Source organism: Alosa pseudoharengus, unplaced genomic scaffold (assembly GCF_046254945.1).
Source record: "Alosa pseudoharengus isolate Yale_2024_CS ecotype anadromous, Long Island Sound unplaced genomic scaffold, YU_APseudo_1.1 YU_APseudo_1.1_scf_1, whole genome shotgun sequence".
In the NCBI taxonomy this organism is placed as follows: Eukaryota; Metazoa; Chordata; class Actinopteri; order Clupeiformes; family Clupeidae; genus Alosa; species Alosa pseudoharengus.
Window position 1 is genome coordinate 35,602,464 of NW_027468564.1, and position 17,600 is coordinate 35,620,063.

General features: G+C 39.6%; 1 protein-coding gene and 1 long non-coding RNA gene across 3 annotated transcripts in view; both read right to left on the bottom strand.

Annotated features, from left to right (window-relative positions):
- Positions 1-10,467, bottom strand: part of LOC143126331 (activating transcription factor 7-interacting protein 1-like) — a 42,024-nt gene extending 31,557 nt beyond the window's left edge. For both annotated transcript variants that reach the window (XM_076288247.1, XM_076288224.1), the window contains exon 1: positions 10,212-10,467. The gene's annotated coding sequence lies outside the window, so the exon portion shown is untranslated. The remainder of the gene's footprint in view (positions 1-10,211) is intronic.
- Positions 10,468-13,805: 3,338 nt separating this feature from the next.
- On the bottom strand, positions 13,806-15,943 carry LOC143126387 (uncharacterized). Its single transcript, XR_012987498.1, has 2 exons — positions 15,528-15,943; positions 13,806-15,298 (listed from the first exon to the last, which is right to left on the bottom strand). It is a non-coding gene; the product is annotated as an uncharacterized LOC143126387 (long non-coding RNA).
- Positions 15,944-17,600: the final 1,657 nt, after the last annotated feature.

Below are 17,600 nucleotides of genomic sequence, written 5' to 3' on the forward strand. Positions count from 1 at the left end.
GCCCTAGAGCACTGTTTCTCACACCTACAGTTTTTGAACAAATTACATACTCCGCTGAACAAATCTGAACATAGTTTTAATGTGGACGCAAATCAGGACTTGTTTCCATCATTTTATGAGCAATGGAATCTACGCCCAGTGGAAACATGCTAGTGTTGTCACGATACCAACATAACATTCCAGAACACGCTGCATATACAGTATATATATTGCACTCTAAGAAGATGGTCAAATGTGTGGTTCCTTAAAATAGTACCAGTGCTAGAGTTATACGGCAAGATACATCTGTAAACACGAGGGACATGGGGTCCAAACGCAGAAAGTACTTGTTAAGTAATAACCCTAAGAAGGCCTTCCTTTGGGGTCTACGTCAAACCCTTATCCATCGATTCAAAAACTCCATTTTGCAGTTCTTTCTGTACTATTTTTGTTCTGCAGTTGCAAAATCACCCTTCCTCATGCAAGTGTGTCCCTCCTAGTGTTTCCTACAGACACACAAAATGGCCACCATCTCTCATCTGGCAGACAGAAGTATTGCAGTGGCCAGAAGCAAAATGGGAGCCACAGAAAGGGGTGCATAAAATTAAGCATAATCACCACACTACAGTGTATGCACTATGTAGACATAGACCATGTAGATGAATGCATCCAGTCCTTCATACGCAGGCCTTTCAGGTATTATTATCAGCAATCACTCCTTTATTCAAAACAGGCAGTTGTCTCTCTTTTTAATCGTCATTTATCATTAAGCAGCTGTCAATTAAATGATTAGCAAATACCTTATTTTTGCTTAATTAAACATCCCTAAACAGTCTTTGCTGTGTTAGGGTTGACATGGATTAATATGGTAGAGAAAATTAGCTGAAAAGTGGTACAATGGACCTGAATACAATCAGTAAATTGAACAGGTTTGTACACTCACAGACAATCAGGATGCACCTGAATGCACTTTGATGACTGCGTTTTTCTAAATTTCGGCTAGATTGTTCGGCAACTGGTATCAGTAGGTCCGTGCCTACCTTTGTTGGTGGAAACAGTGAATATTCTTACAGAAGCAACGAGGCTGTGACAGGCGAATAATGTAACATGTAACATCTGTGGGGAAAAATGCCATTTCTATTTTGCAATTTTTCAGGTTGTGGGAGTAGCAATGCTCTGATGCATTACCATAAACAAAATAATGACGAGGAATGTGTGAATGGAGTGACTTGTTAGTTTAAAAATATAAATTCCTTAAGGTTTTTAAATATACTAAGGTAAAATCCAAATGTATTAAATTAATTCTTGTTTTGCACTGTTGCCAGTGAAAGATTTAGCAACATAATTATTAATATGGTCTTCCCTGAACAGAAATATTCTCATGTCGGCTAGCCCTGCATTTTAAATTTGAAATGTGCACTCAAGCCAGGGTTGGTGTAAGGTGTTCCCATGTCTTTCATCCTGGAAGTCCAGAAGCAAAGAGGTATTGTATGCATCAGGAAGAGTCTACTAGATTCTGTGATCTCATTCATTTCCAAACCCTGGCACGTTTAGGTGGAGTGCATGCTTTAAGTACAGGGCTGGATGCATAGGCTATTAATTACAACCAGCCTGAGTCAAAAGACAATATTTTGCTATTGATGAATTAATAAATCAGATCTGCTTTGAATAATTATTTTCCCTGTTTATTTGTCTTCAAGATTCTCTACTTGTAGGAGTTGAATGAATCCTTATGGCAAAGATTTCAGATTATCTTAATTGGTCTAGGCTATGATTTGTTTTGTACGATCATAATGGAGGCTAACTTTAATTAATCAATTATACAGGGTCTGCATAAAAGGATGAGGGTATTTAGAAGAGAGTTCAAACACTATAGCCACTAAAACAATTAGTACACAGGTGGCACACTTAATCATCATGTCAATGCATAGAACACATTGATTTATCAATACAACAGTCCTGCATAAAACCTCTAATAAATGGTAGAAATAGTAGCATACATATCATATAAATAAATATATTATATAGGTAAATATAAAAATGAGTCTACCATTTACCATTAATTCTTTCTACCATTCTACCATCTAATATTAACTCCTTGTAGCCCAAATGTTTGGTCTATGTTATTATTGTCATGTCTAATCTCACTAATTGTGAGGCACTTTCGGTCAACTCTGTTGTTTTTTAATGTGCTATGCAACTAAAATGACTTGACTTGACATTCTATGTGAAAGGCTACACTGCATGGATGACTCAGGTATACTCAGCAGTCATGCACACAGCATGTGCCATGTACAGCATGTAGGCAATTAACCTACATGGTCACATATGAGAAAGAGATACTCTCAGCCACTGGTCACTGCCGTTTACAGCGAGTACATTATCTGTCATGTGGCCGGAGGTGGGAAATAGTGAATAGCTTTTTCAGAGATCAAAAGGGCATACCATGTGTGGGTGGAATGATGGGGGAGGGAGAGTCGCTAGAATGAGACAGAGTGCTCGGACTGTACCATGTACTAGTCCAGGGGCACAGAGATTTTTTTTTTCTTGCTGTTGTTTCTGTTGTAGCTGTTCATTTTTTTTAGCGCTAATAGTAATGATGACAAGATATATTATTAAAGTGTTCTTCATCTGTTCCAACGCTAAGGGAGAGTTTTGACCTCTCTCTCAGCATGTTTCTGTGCATACTCAGGACTCTGTTGAGAATTCTTTCTAAAGCCTTTCTCTCAAAAACAACAAGAAAACACGTAAAAAACTACACACCAATGAAACCACAACAACGGAGGGCCACTCTAGCGCACTTCACAGTACAAAAAGTACAAACAGCCCTTAGAGCTCCTCCCACCCCACTCCCCCTCCCCTTCTCCAGTGTTGAGCACAGAGATGAGAAGGCAGAGTGGAAAATTACTGACCAACCATGAACACCACTCTGACTGTGGCCTGGGTCCAACAGTAGAGGGAGCCATGCAATGGCACACAGTTAGCCAAATGTTAAGAAAGGGGAAAACATTGATACTGGAACTTAGACGTAGCTTCATAGATAATTTGACGTAAAACAAAATATATCTTAGTACATTAAAATGATTGGCATCCTTATCAGACTGTGCTATCTTGTCAAGAACTTCCGATCTCCAGAGCGCACTGTCTCTCTATCTCTCTCTCTCGTTCTCAATGCTCTCCCTAGCGAACACTCGGTCAAGAATAATGTAGAATTAGGCCTAAGCCTTAGACACACAGCCACAAGTACTTTTACACTTCTTTTAACAGTGAAGAGAAAACATACTTGGAAATGGATGTTATGGATGGATGGGTATGGACATGTTGGGTGCTCTGGGACAAATAAAGAATTTATTGTAAACTAAGATAACATTTTTGGTATTTAAATGTCATGATTTTGCCCTTTTCATGTCACAAGTACAACATTTTTCTTTCTCCTGTAGGGGGCCCAGCTTGCTGTTGCAGAGAGTGAGCTGCAGTCATGCCCATATCCCAGTTCTCATTATGGCCCAGCTACACTGCCGAGGCTCAAAATGGCTGCCAGATTTATTATTTATTTATTTATTTTTGGAGTAACAAAAATGTCAATGTTTCACTGCAGATTATTTTTTAATGCTGTGTTGACTGGACCTTGAGTGTAAGAATTCTCCATTATAAATGTAATTAAAATATGTAATTTAATGTATGATAAATGTGTCTAACTTCTATATTATTAATTATTATTATTAGACTAAAAAATAAAACAATATTTTATTTTAGAGTGTTTAGCCTAAGGGGTTTAACAGCAGCATATTGTGAGCTTTGACCACGCTTTGAAAATAACCCCAGTGACCTGGTTCAAAGTCTGCACTCTGCTACAATTCAGCCCTTAACTTTGAATTCCTGGCCAATGTGCAACTACCACTTATTTCCCGTCGTCCCTATTCAATTGTGGTATCCCCATGATATGGTTTACGTCCAAACTGTGTTGGGTCCTAATCAGTGTGTCCTCATAAGAGCTAGCAAGGTCGTTTACAAGGTCAGCGAGGCACAGACCGAAAAAGAGGAAGGAAAAAGGGGTCTCCTCTGTGAGAAACGGACCGACCGACACATTACCACGTATTAATTTAGCAGACGCTGTTATCCAACGCGTCTTACCACAAGAGAGTAACATTCAAGCTGCAGTGCAGAGGAGACCATACCCAGGAACTACTACTGAATCTGTCAGCCTTATCGAATCACACAAAAGTAAGAACAAGCGGAAGGAGAAGGGTCTTCTCTTTCCTAGGTCAGTCCATACACAGCTTGCAACCTTGATGATGCAGCTGGTAGTTTGAAGGTAAGGTACCGGGGCTTTTAGGGACATCATGTGTCACACAGTATCTTCTTCTTGCAGCAGCAGCAGCGAGATGCTTGTATGAAGGTGCAGGACAAACCTATGTGTTACACCGAGTAATTGGAGGGGAAAAAAACACAACAAACCTGAACCTGAAATATTTACTATTTACCCAGTCCTGCCAAGACCTATTTAAAAAAAAAAAAAAACCTGCCATTGTTTAATCATGATTCACTTCTGCTATAGGCTAACTGAGGGTTAAGTCATTTTTAATGGTTATATTTCAAAGTCAAAACTAAAAGATCTTACCACACTAACTATACACTATACACTAAGGGTGTATAAAAAGCATGGCACATCTGCCCACAGGCATTACGTTAAATACTAAATTCTTACAATGCAATCTTAATGGACAGGCATACAGAAACCAGTTGAATAACCTACACTGTAATTTTATGTTCAGAGTCAGATTGATAATGTCAGACCACCATACTCAAGGCGACAACATGCTGCCAGAAACAGCATCAGGCTACTACTGCAGGTCTTTCCCTGATGCTGAGATAACATTTCTGTGTGAGGAATGCTGTGTAAGAAAGTGATTGCCTGCTCTTTAAATATCTATATTTAGTCACAATATTTGCATCTATCTTTATATACAGATAATCAAATAATAGTATTGTTTCCCATTAAAAAAAAACAACCGTCATTTCTAAATCTGCTGCTAGCCAATCAGGAAGCTGTATTGCTGTAACCAGTCTGAGCTGGTTCAAACCTGTTTTGGACAGAGAGCGGAAGGAGGTGGGGGGTTGCTGGCTCGGTTTCCCTTGTTGACTCTGTAGTTAAAGGCACAGACCAGAGAGAGTGCGCTACGTTCTATACATGTGGTTCCTAATTACCAACTTTATTTTCTGTATAGCAATCTAGATGTTTGCTGTAGCCTACATTCTAGGCTCAGACCATGATGATTCATGAATCTCCACACACGTTGGCTTGATGACATCACAAAGAATGTGAAGTTATCTATATTTTAGCCTATGAAATCATGCTATGACTAATTATGTTTGCCAAAAATGACCACAGTTGCTGAAAAGCCTTTTTTTATTTTATTAATTTGCTCATCTAAGTTTCAAGTTTCATACTTAGATTTGTAACATGTAAATGAGACATATCGGTCATTGTGAAAGTGTTCGGGTGTGACAAATATTTGCTATTAGTAAACCGCTTGACAGTATAACAATGCATTGTATACTCTAGCTTCTCATCGCGTGTTAACAACCTCAACATCGCGTTTTAACAACCTAAATCAACATCTATATTAAAATAGATAAACCACCTTCCCCCAACTTGGGAGGAGGGGCCATTATACTGTAGGTGTTTTCCCCTCTCTGGCGGAAAGTGACCAGAGGTTGCTGCATTAACTGAAATCCATCTGAGATTCCTTCTTGACTGAGCACAAAAAAAATATCACAATGTCAGCACCCAGTATCCATACTGCCCGGATTCAGTTAGCTGTAAGCCATACAGCATTAGCTGGATACTCACTGCAATGTAGGCCTACGTGCCCAGACTATTCTGGAAATTGTTCTTTCAGCCTTTCTGAATCACGGGATCAAAAGAGTATATTATACTTATACTTATACTTATAATATGTCTGTACTAGCAGGTGTCTGGAGTGTGGACATCTGATGCCATGTAGATTACTAATGGTATTCTTGTTTAGTCAGGTTTGAAAAGCTTGTACATTGACTGAAGTGAAATGATACCGGTCTATGTCTTCTACCATCCCCCAAGGCCTAACATTAATTCACAATTCATCCATCTTCAGTACTGTGTGCATAAGGTCTATGGCACATGACTGGCGGCTCCTTACTGAATCTTTTAGACTGGCTATTGTATTCTTTTGATTCCAACATCAGTTGTGAGGACAGGTGTTTGATATTCGATCTTAGCTTGGTGGTCAGGCAACAGCATTTTTTTTCACTTATTTTTGTGTTGAACTGCTATACCATACACACTTTTCCTGATTGCCATGATTTAAAACGCTTGTTTATAGTCAATATTTTTGTCTATCTAACCACGGGTCAGCTGGAAAAAAGGTTCTCATCAGAGCTTTCCTACTCCAGTACCTTCCTCCCTTGTCAATGTCTCTGAACGCACATTTTTTGGTTCTTGATCAAAAAAGGTAAGTGTACACAATTGTATTGCTTATTAGGCTACATTTCTATATAAAAATAACCAGATTTCAGTTGCCTAGGCCTATTCCAAAATACTAGGTGCAATATATTACAACTTCAACAAAGCCTGCAGAGTAGCCATGTTGCGTGCTTCATGGCCTATTGGCCAGACATTTCTTCGGCACATTTTTATGTTGCTAATGTTGTTTATTCATATTTTAATGTTTGTTTACGTTCTATTTTTAATGACTGTTGTGAGTCTTTTTCATGGTGTTAGCATCCAGAGTGTTATGCTATCAACTGACACAACTAACTTGGCCTTCTGACAACTGTGCAAGATCTACATTTAGCTTCTTTTTTTTCCCCGCAAGCCCTTTCTGTCAGGAGGGATAGCAGTCAGCTGTGTGAGGGAGACTAAGTTGGTCCTAGTACAGTACTAATCGCACGTCCAGATAAAAAAAAACATAGGAGCGAGGGAATGCACACGTGTTTGGAAACCAAAGCATTCCAGGGTGAGGCGGCAGAATGAGAAAAACATGATCGGGGGAGGGGCTGTTGGCCTTGGACTGCACCATTATGTAGGTCACTTTGTCCTGTTTCAGAAGTGCTAATTCTGAGTGTAAACAGTTCAGGTGTGAATACTGATTCATATATTGTAGTCAGACTGACTACAAGTGATACTTCGGTCATGATAAATATAGGTGGAAACACCGGACAGACCGATGCGCGCCCGCACACACACACACACACACACACACACACACACACACACACACACACACACACAATTTAAAATGCTAACCAAAATGTACATTATTAGTCATAGTTGAGCACTGATTTGCGCAAAGCACATTTATACCCCTCCCCCACTCATGCACAGTCCTCCACTCATGCAGCCGATGCAGTCATAGGAAGTGGAAAAACACTGACATCTATGGCCTGTACCATTTAGAGGAAGCTACAGGGGTGAATCTGAGATACACAACATTCTTCTCAGGGGTTACTAATTACAGTGAGTTCATGTTTGCATCAGCAACCACACTTACGTTTTGCAAGCAAAAAGTTGAACATCTAAGATATGCTACATCAACGTGTTTTTTTTTAGTGCAGTGTTTCCCATACATTGACTTATTTGTGGCGGCCCACCACAATATCAACATTGACCACCACACAATGATTTTCCAGGTTGTACTAAATTGTGCTTACATCTGGTTAGCATCATAACCACGCTGTGCTAATTTGTTAAAAACTGTTGTATTCAAGTTAATTCTGCAAACCAACCACCACAAATGGAATTCAATTCTGTGGGAAACACTGTAGTGGTAGTCCTTTTCGACAGCTAGCAGTTTGCAGTTGTGGGATCTGGATCAGCACAAAAAATATTGTCCCGCTTATAAACCCGTGGTTCTTAACATTTTGCAAGTCATAGCCCCCCAGAACAATCAGGTTAGCGTTTGCGACCACCAACCCCACCCTCACCAGCATGCACCCTGCACCTTTTTTGCCCAGAGACAGAACTTTGTGGCTTTACTGCTGTTCTCTTATATCAGATTGAGATTGGAGTCTTCAGCTGAAATAATGTTACTTCATCTCAAAAGCCATCTCCATAGGTGGCGGATGAGGTGTCTTCTTGACCAACTATCAGCGTTATGAATGCATAGTAGGACAACGTTGTTGTGCAATTCCTGACCATAAACAGCAATCCACATCAATTGGAACAACCCAAGCCAAGGAGGACTATACTGTCATGACATCAAATTATTAGCCCATAAAGGCTGCAGTATCATATAGCCAATTTACTGATGTTTCGCTAAAGCCAGAATGCCAATGTAGACTGACTAGTTTGAACTCTCCTCTTTTTCTTTCCACTGACAGCAGTTTGCGCCACATTCATAATCAACTTTTCTTCACAAGATGGTGGCGAACAATAGAGTGGCGAAGTCCCGCCCCTTCTACTTCCGGTCCATGGGACCTATCTTTCAAAAAATTATGAACGGGAGTTAATGGAGAGATAACAATTATTTTTTGGTCCAGTTTGAATTGTGCCACGAATTTCACATATGATGTGTGTGAATTTAAAAGATAATTTTTCACGTCAAGAAAGTACTGTTGTTCGATAGACTTCAAAATTTATATTGGTTTTGTGCGAATACACTCAGTGGACTACATCTCTTGTCTCGAACGATGTACGTCACCAACATAATGAAACGATAAGAGCTGTTATGCTAGTTAACGGTTGCATCTTGCTGCCTGCTATGTCACTTAACAGTATGTAATGTACAGTCTATGGACGAATACAACTTACCTGATGTGTTTAATCCTCTGACTCATGGTATTTTATTCGGCAAGGAAAGCCCAATTAAGACCTGTTGCTGGTATGCTTGTACAATCTAGTGTGGCTGTGAATGAGCTAACGTCACTAGCGCGACTGATGGGTTTGTAGTCGTTGGAATTACGATCTTTCACAATGTACGAACAATAGTTACGAAACAAACTGCAAATGTCTTTACATGAAAAATTGTCTTTAAAATTGACAAACATCATATGGGTAATTCAAGGCACAAGTCAACCGGGACCAGAAAATAATTTATTTTTCACCATAGACTGCCGTTCAAATTTTTTTGAAAGATAGGTCCCATGGAGGCAAACGGAAGGGGCGGGACTTCGCCACTCTATAGTAGAGCAAGGGTGATGCACTGCTCATTTTCTACTTTTTTCTCACTTACAAAGTAAAAGATAGTTTGGTTTGTCTGCAGGAATCCTTCCCATAGGGTCTGTCTTACTCTGATGTAGCAACATTGCTCCAAGCATCTATTTCATATGCATTTTACAGCCTCAGAACTGCACTGAATTACATCATTTAGGTCCCAAACACAAATAGATCCCAAGTTGAAAAATACCGAACTTCTCCTTTAAGGTAAAAAAAAAACTAGGCCTACATGGTGGTACTTTTAAATAGGAACTATACACAGTACCATCTTTGTGGAAAATTGCAAAAAATACAAAAAAAATAATATTTTCCACTTTTTTTTCTAAACAAAAGTAATTAAATATCTGTTCAAAAATATGGATCATCCAAAGCAGACACTACCAACAATTGTACGCTACTGCATGATACTTTTTAATTATATTACTTTCTCAAAACAGTTTTTTTCTTGCTCCACAACTTTAGGTAAATTTACAGAAAAATCACAAAAGTTAACAATGTCAAACGTCAAGGGGCGCCATGTTGACTTCAACGGACTAACGTTAGCTAGTTACGCAAATTTTCCTCACTAGCTATCCAACATAGTGTGACTAGCTAATTTATGTTAGCAGACAGATCATTGGCATTAAGGTATACACACCGTCCTCCCATAGGCACCACAAATCCGACCGTTTGTCAATAATAATGCCGCAATCCGTCAACTGTATCTTTATATATATCCCCGACATTTACAGAATAAAAAAATAACATTGACTAAGTAAAGACATAATGCTAACGTTAGCCTACATTAGTAATTGTCAAAATATTCTTTCTTTGACAAGTGTTCACAACTTTGTAAACTAGCTATATTAACATTGCATGCTAAGCATCTTTAACTCTGCAAACACTCTGTCAGTTGTATGCAGCTGTAATCATAAATGTCCCGGTGAATTTGTAACGTTAAATATTGGAGTAACGCTACGTTACAGAACAACTAACGAACTAATGGTGGCTAACCTATCCTAGCTATCTAGCAACACAAAATGGTACTAGCACTTACCGACGAGTTTTCCAGCGGCAACTCAAATCAGCATTCGTTCTTCTAATACTCGAGCTTGACCGGGTTTTGTCCAGTACACCTGAGATGCTTGTTGCAGTATGTTACCGAAGCAACGTTAACTTAGTCCAATATCAGATGAGGGTGACAGAAAAGTAACGTTATAACGAGAACAAAAAAAACACAACAACACTGTCTCTAGTGGTTCGCGGTGGTTCTCAGCTGTACTACAACCCCGCGCGTTCCCTCTTCTTGCCATCAGAACCACACAAAGCAGCGAGACATAATGGGGGTTGGGCTTCGCTGGACAGCGTGGTGGACGAAAGCGAATAGGCGCCTCCCACTAGCTGCTGCAGACTACAAATTCTTCAGCAGCACAAAATCCACCAAGAGCTAGTCAACTATAGTATTTTTTACCTGTCCTCAGTGTGTAATAGACCAAGAAGCTATTGTGTCATATGTCAGTTTCTGCAACATCAGTGGACAGCTGATGGTGAATGTGTCAGATGCAGAATTGTAGCTTATGGCAGGCTATCTCAGCCTGGTGTCTCATATGGCTACATCTTTTGATAAATTCATTTGTTTCTAAACTGAAATGACAGTTGCCGGAACCAAGAGGTAGAGTGATATTAATGACTGGATTGGAGGGGAGAAAGGTCTCTGAGCTAATTGATCGCTGATGCTGACTTTGGACTTTCTGAATATTTCCCCTTGAGTTAGGTGGGCTAATTTTGTCATATAACTTCTCTGTGGTGGAGAATACAGAATATCTTAGCATTCAAACTCCACTAGCAGTTTAACCTTATATTGCTTTCTTATGGAGATAGGCTAGTTCATATGCTAGGTTTGCTTCCTGCGCCCTACCACCTCTTCTCTGGCAAGAGCAATTAAGTATACAGTTCTCTTAATTAATCCTCCTCCCAAATCTCAACAAAAACATGTTTGGTATCTTACATCCTAACGCAAAAAAAAAAAAATCACATTGCAAGCTACTTTTATAATGTAGTGTAATGTAAGGATGGTATCAATGGTCCCTTAGTTCAAAACTGTGAGCAGTTCAGTCCGTCACCCACTGAACAGTCAATGGACTCTTCCCGCACTTATCTGAACAAGTCGCACACAAAGGCAGGAGAGAGAGAGCACGAGGGGGAGGGGGAATTTTTAAGCTCAGGAGGAGGAGTTAAGTGGTTGTGAATCTGCCTCTTCTCTGGCTGGAGAAACAATCCCTTTTAACCTTATTTTTCACCATTTTTTTTCTACATTCAGTTATAAAGTAAAGATTGGGAGATAGCCTATCTTTTCGCAAGTTTAGAAAGTTTCAATAAGCGCCATATCATTTCTTAAAATCTGATGTCTTAATCGGTTTCTTTAAGACAGAGCTTTTGTCATTGTCATTTTGGTGAATTCGTGGTGTCAGGTTTTTTTTTCTTTTTTCAGGATTAGTGGGATGCTTTTTTCTACTGATCTAACATAGGGTAGATTTGTGCAAAGCAAAAGCCTACTCAGTACAATCAATAAACACATGTTTAAATGTGTAAGCTGAATAGGCTATTTCTTACCTACCTTAGGCTAGGCTATCTAAAAAATAGTGTAAAGCAACTAGCATTAAATTAGTGCTCACCTTGGTCATAGCTCACTAACAGAACAATCAATGCAGCCTACATTAACACTCTCTAACTCAGAAATGTATAAATAACCTCACCATCTCATTCATAAAACAATAATAATAATTATTTTTTATCATCAGAATGACCTTTCTATTGCCCTCCTGGGTCAGCCATTTTGTTTTTGCTTCTGTGTCCTTCCTCAACCACTAAAATGTCTACTCTCCCCCTGCAGTTCCATCAGTGACCTATAGAGGGCGCTCAGTTATTGTGAGACCTTTTTTAATTAACCCACATATGTGTTAGCTTTACACATACATCATTCTGGAGTAGGCTAGCCTAATTGTTTGCTTCTCTGGTGGAAATGTTGTCTTCATTCTTCACACCTCTTCACAAGAGAGAAGATAGGGTACTATGGGTCTGTAACTGTCCTCAGTTGGCTGGTTAGCATATAGCGAATGTTATACCTACAACTAGCATGTAGTGTTGTAGCCTTTTTAAAGCAATAAAATGGGACTGCACTAACACCGATTCTGTTCTCCAATTCATCCATCTGTAGTCCAGTTTAGCAAGCCAGTGCTGCACAGAACTGGGGACCTTGTGAAAAAGGATCGAGGCTGCAGAGACACTACAAGGAGTTAAGTCAAATGATAGTCTACAATCAATGATAAGAGATCCTTAAAATAACCTTATAGCACCACTTAAGAAAGAAAACGCTAAAGAAAGCCACAGCAAATCATGAGAACAACACCTTCACAAGCACAGACAGTTCGACTGTGGTTGAAAATAGGTCACGCCCCCTTTCTATGCTCTGCCAAGGCGGAGTGTGTGAGTGTGAGTGAGCGAGAGGCGCACAGGCACAAACTGTGAAAGAGCGGGAGAGAGACAGAGAGCGAGAGAGGGAGGGGGGACAGTCACAGTGACACAAACCGGCATGTGTAGCTACAGTCAGACTATCCTACACTACACATGCCTGTCGCTTGGTGGTGTATTTAATCGGAAACAAGAGAATACAAAGAGGTCGCTTGACACAGTATAGAAAAAAAGAATGCCCCACGATTGTAGTGCTGCTTGAATATGAGTGAAACGTTTCTTCATTTGTGGTTTATGTTAATCCACTATAATAATTTATAATTTGCAACCTTAAAGTTATTTGTTTGATTGTTAATTGTACATAGTTTGGGGAAATATCAAGGTTACGCTCTTCTACTCCCCCCAGTCACCAGATTTCAACAGTAGGCTAGTCTAAACTGTGGCGATTGGCGAAGATGGCTACATGGTAGCAAAAAGAGAATGCAGCGAATCTTGCTTGGCTATGTGAAGATTGCCACATTAGCCTAAAATCCTGTCAGCATTTTTTGTTTTCAATGATCTTCACTGTCATCAAGTGCTATATCACACTCTCAATTCACGTTTGAGAAAACCGCAAATCACGTGCTTTTAAAGACTGTTAAGTACATCAAAGCATGTATTTTTTCAGAGCTGCCGATCGGTGCCAATGCTCGCTTCGACCTGCTTTTTGCCGCGTCTTTTCTCTTGGATCAACAAAAGTATTCAGCGCCATCACGTGGCCATAGCAAGTATAATGTAAAGTCTAGTATGGTTGAATGGCTCACCCTACTGACCAGCAGGACTATCTGCACGGTTGAATGTGTTGTTTTAAATCAGTGGGCCTGGGACATCGTTGATTAATTGCATAATTCTGTGAATACTGAATGAATGAATGAATGAATGAATGAATGAATACATATAATATCTGTTTCTGCTATTGTGAGATTCCTGTAATAAAATGTAGGCCTATACCATTAACATGTTCTCATATGTGTTGAGGTTTCTATATTGGTTTATTTGAAACAGTATACTTAGACTGTATCCAGTGTAAATGGCAAGTCATTTTATTAGGGAAGATGTGATTGAAGCATGTGAAAGGCCATGATTAAAGAATTTGCGGCTTTTTCTTCTCTTGAAAATGAGTTTCAAGACGAGAAACAGATTAATGGGTTTGTGTTTATTCAGTTTAAAAATAAGTTACATTAAATAGTACATAATATCAAATACATAATTAACACTGCAAAAGCACTTTATTGGAAACAACAGCATTAATGTAAAGTGATGTTAAATCAAAGGAGAGAGATTTACAACGAGAGACTAAAACAGTCTGAGAGATATGATCAGTGTATTAGTTGGGCTTACATCAGTAACTCATAAAACTGGACAATGGTTCTAGAACCTCAGAACGGTTCCAGAGGATCTCTTGATAAGTCAGTGTGCTTTCAGCTGATGGGAACATTGATTATGTAATGTATTAATATCATAATAGGCTGAGTTTAGAAGATAGCAGTACCTACCATGCACACACAAGCGCATGGACTATACTGATTGAGTCTGTTTTTATGGCATAATTACAGTGCATGAAATTGCACTGTTCTGTTATCCAAAGTCTTCTTCTTCCCACCAAATTTCTGTGTCTAGTTCAGCTTCAACCGATTAACTTAGAAACTCCGTTCAGACTTTATAATGTACAGTAGGTCTTGAAAAGGACACTTGAGGAATGTACTTTTCGTTTTTGTAAACTTTATACTTTTTGAAATATTAACATAAATCAAGCTTATTTATCCCCATAGACTTTGCATTGGCACTATGACATCACAATGGGCTAATCAAACTGATTTGCACCTGTATCAACTGACAGCTGATCAACTAGGCCAATTAACGACTTAGAATGCAATGCACTGCACCTCTCACTGACTGCAGCAACTTCAATGGAACCTCTTCTCTGTGTCTCTCTCCCTTGAACTGGATAGCTCACTTTTCTATTCCCCACTTTCTTTCACTTATTTTTCTTCACTTCATCCATTAAACTATCTGTCTATCAACATCCATTGAACTGTCTACCTATGCACATCTATTAATTCACTATTAAATAATTTAGCTATTTAAACTACTCAACTATTGAACTATTCAACTGTCAGTTGTCATCAACTATGACTTCCTCTGACCACAACTGTTTCCAAATAAAAGTTTGTTTTGCATTTTATGTTAATGTATGTTTTGCTATTTCATGCACTAGTAATTTCCTTGAAATTACATTTTCTAGTTTTCAGTTCTTCTGTGATTATCTAATTGTGGTTGCATGCTTGAGGACAGGGGAGTTTACTATTGTAAGCTGTGTAAGAGAGTTGAGATAGGACAGTGGTGAGTGTGTGGCCAGAACACACGCTCACTTATACAAGGAAAAGAAAACCAAAGCGGCATCTCGACAGGCAAAACTCGGGGACAACATATCCAGTCTTCTTCCTCCCTTTCTCTCTCGTTCGCTCCATCTCTCTCTCTCCTTCGTGCCTTTGTGCGGTTCAGAGGTTGCTTTCCTGCGTGTCCGCTGTCGTAGAGATCGGATGGAGGCCACTGTTGTCGTTGAGGCGTTTGGCGCGGTACGTCTCGTAGTGAATGTTGTGGGTCACCTCTTTCAGATCCTGGAGGTGAGACCTAGTCCAAAAAGAAAGAGTGTAAAGGTCAAAGGTCAAATAGAGAAACATGGGTAAAGGTGTGTAAAGAATTGGTGTTGGCTTGGCTAGTATGGGGGATTTCTAGAGGTCTGTTTAAGGCTGTAACTGAGACCTTTCACTAGTAAACACCAACAATGTTAATAGCCAAAAACACTATGAGGTGCAATGGCTTTACTGTTTCTATCAAAAAGTATGGTTAAGTCACTCACCTGATGATGAAATCTCGGAGTAGGGAGAACTCGCAGTGGTTCATATTTTCAATTGGAGAGAGAGATAGAGAGAGAGAGAGAGAGATAGCAAGTGAGCAATGACATCTGGAACTTCCTGTCAAACCATCTCCATGCAAACAGTATCCTCAAGACAGACTGCTAAGTAAAACAACATGCAGTCTCCCTACACTGTTGCACACATGCTGCCCCTGCTCAACATCTTCTCTTGTGAGCAGTAGACTGAGGAGCATTTAGACTGTACACATTTGACACCTGAAACAATGGCCACATTGGCTGCATTTACAGCTGGCTTTCCTGCTATCTGCTAGCTATCTTATCTGTCCAAGATGGGTAAGAGCACAAAGTGTAAATTAAGGTTTCTTCAGTGAGTCACACACACACACACACACATACACAAAAGGCTTCCAGCGGGTATGGTACTCCTAATCACTACCCACCACTGCAAAGGGCATGACCTCCTGCCGGAGAGAGAGAGAGAGAGAGAGAGAGAGAGAGAGAGAGAGAGAGAGGGAGGGAGATGAGCAAAAGAGAGAAGAACGAAGGAAAGAGAGAGAAAGGCAGAGAGACGAGAGAGGGAGCAAGACTATGACTTTTAAAAATGTTGATTTAAAGAGACACGAGAGAGAAATTAATGAGACACATTGTATCGCTGGCCACTACAGGAAAGGGCAGACCTGCCTGCAAGAGAGCCAGAGAGGAAAAATGGACCGAGATAAAGAAGACGGAGAGAGAGAGAGAGAGAGAGAGAGAGAGAGAGAGTGTGTGAAAGAGAGATAGATAGAGTCAGGGAGTGTGTGTGTGTGTGTGAGAGAGGACAGGGAGAGAGTGTGTGTGAGAGAAAGAGAGAGAGGGGAAGTTTAATGAGACATACAGTGGGTACGTGACCTCACGCGTCTTTTATTTATATTTTTCCAGTGAAACTGCAATGACCCAAACAACCACCAGGTGGCACTTGTGAGCAGGTTTAGGAACATCGGCTTTTGCCGCTTTGAGTCTATGCGCGCCAGTGTGCTACAGTTTGGACCATATATTTACCCAACGTTTTTTCAGTTGTTTCCACAATATTACCCCCTGATGAGCTTTCATTTCGATGGCTGATAGGCCTACAGTACGTCTCCTGCGTCAGTCCGCAACATTTAGCACTATAATCAAACAATCCAAAAGTGAATTAAATCCAAACTGAAAATCTTCTGTTTTTAATATAGCCTACCGATACGCTGCTCCAAACGACATGCAGTCTCAAGATAAAACTTATTGTTTATGAAAGTGTCTGTTATTTTATGAAGAGGCATCTGGCTGATTTGTTTATGTTTGTTTTGCTTTCATTAGGCCTAATGGTTTAGCTCATAAGGTCACAAGGCCAGTGGCTAGCCCACTTTTCGGGAAAAAATAAATAAATAAAAGGTCTCATTTTCCAACGCACCACAAAACATCTTGCCTATTCGTCTGGGGCTTTCTATAGTTTCAGTATGGGCTGTATTGTGAGACAAACAGCAAGAACAGAATAGGTTGATTTATTTCACTTAACCCGCTGTCCAAACCCCCTGTGTGTGGAAACCTAACATTTAATTCGTTGCCAACATCTTTTTTTTGTCTTATTCAAAACAATTCTTAGGTATCCTAATCCAACTTATCAAACTAGTTTCAAAGGCAGTCCATAATACAAATGAAATTGAGGAGAACGCATTTGCCGTGCTTGCAGGTGACAGGACCAAGTGTATTTCTCACAAGGACTAATGAAGGCGCTAATGTGGCTATTAAACTGCTTTTCGCTAATTGAAGTGTTAATGCGTCTTAAGCTTATTACTTTCAATAGGCCTACTGTATAATTAAGTACATGTAGCCTACATTTAGGCCTACCATTTGCCTATTAACCATTAGCCTACAGGCTTGTGTGATTTTCTGGTAATATTAGATAGGCCTACTGTTATAATGTCAGATATGCTACATTTAAACACACATATTTGTGCTTTCTACTCCTTATATTTTCAATAACAGGTCTAAAGATGAAGTCAGAAAAGTGCTTCAGAGAAAACTTTTTTTTAAAATTAA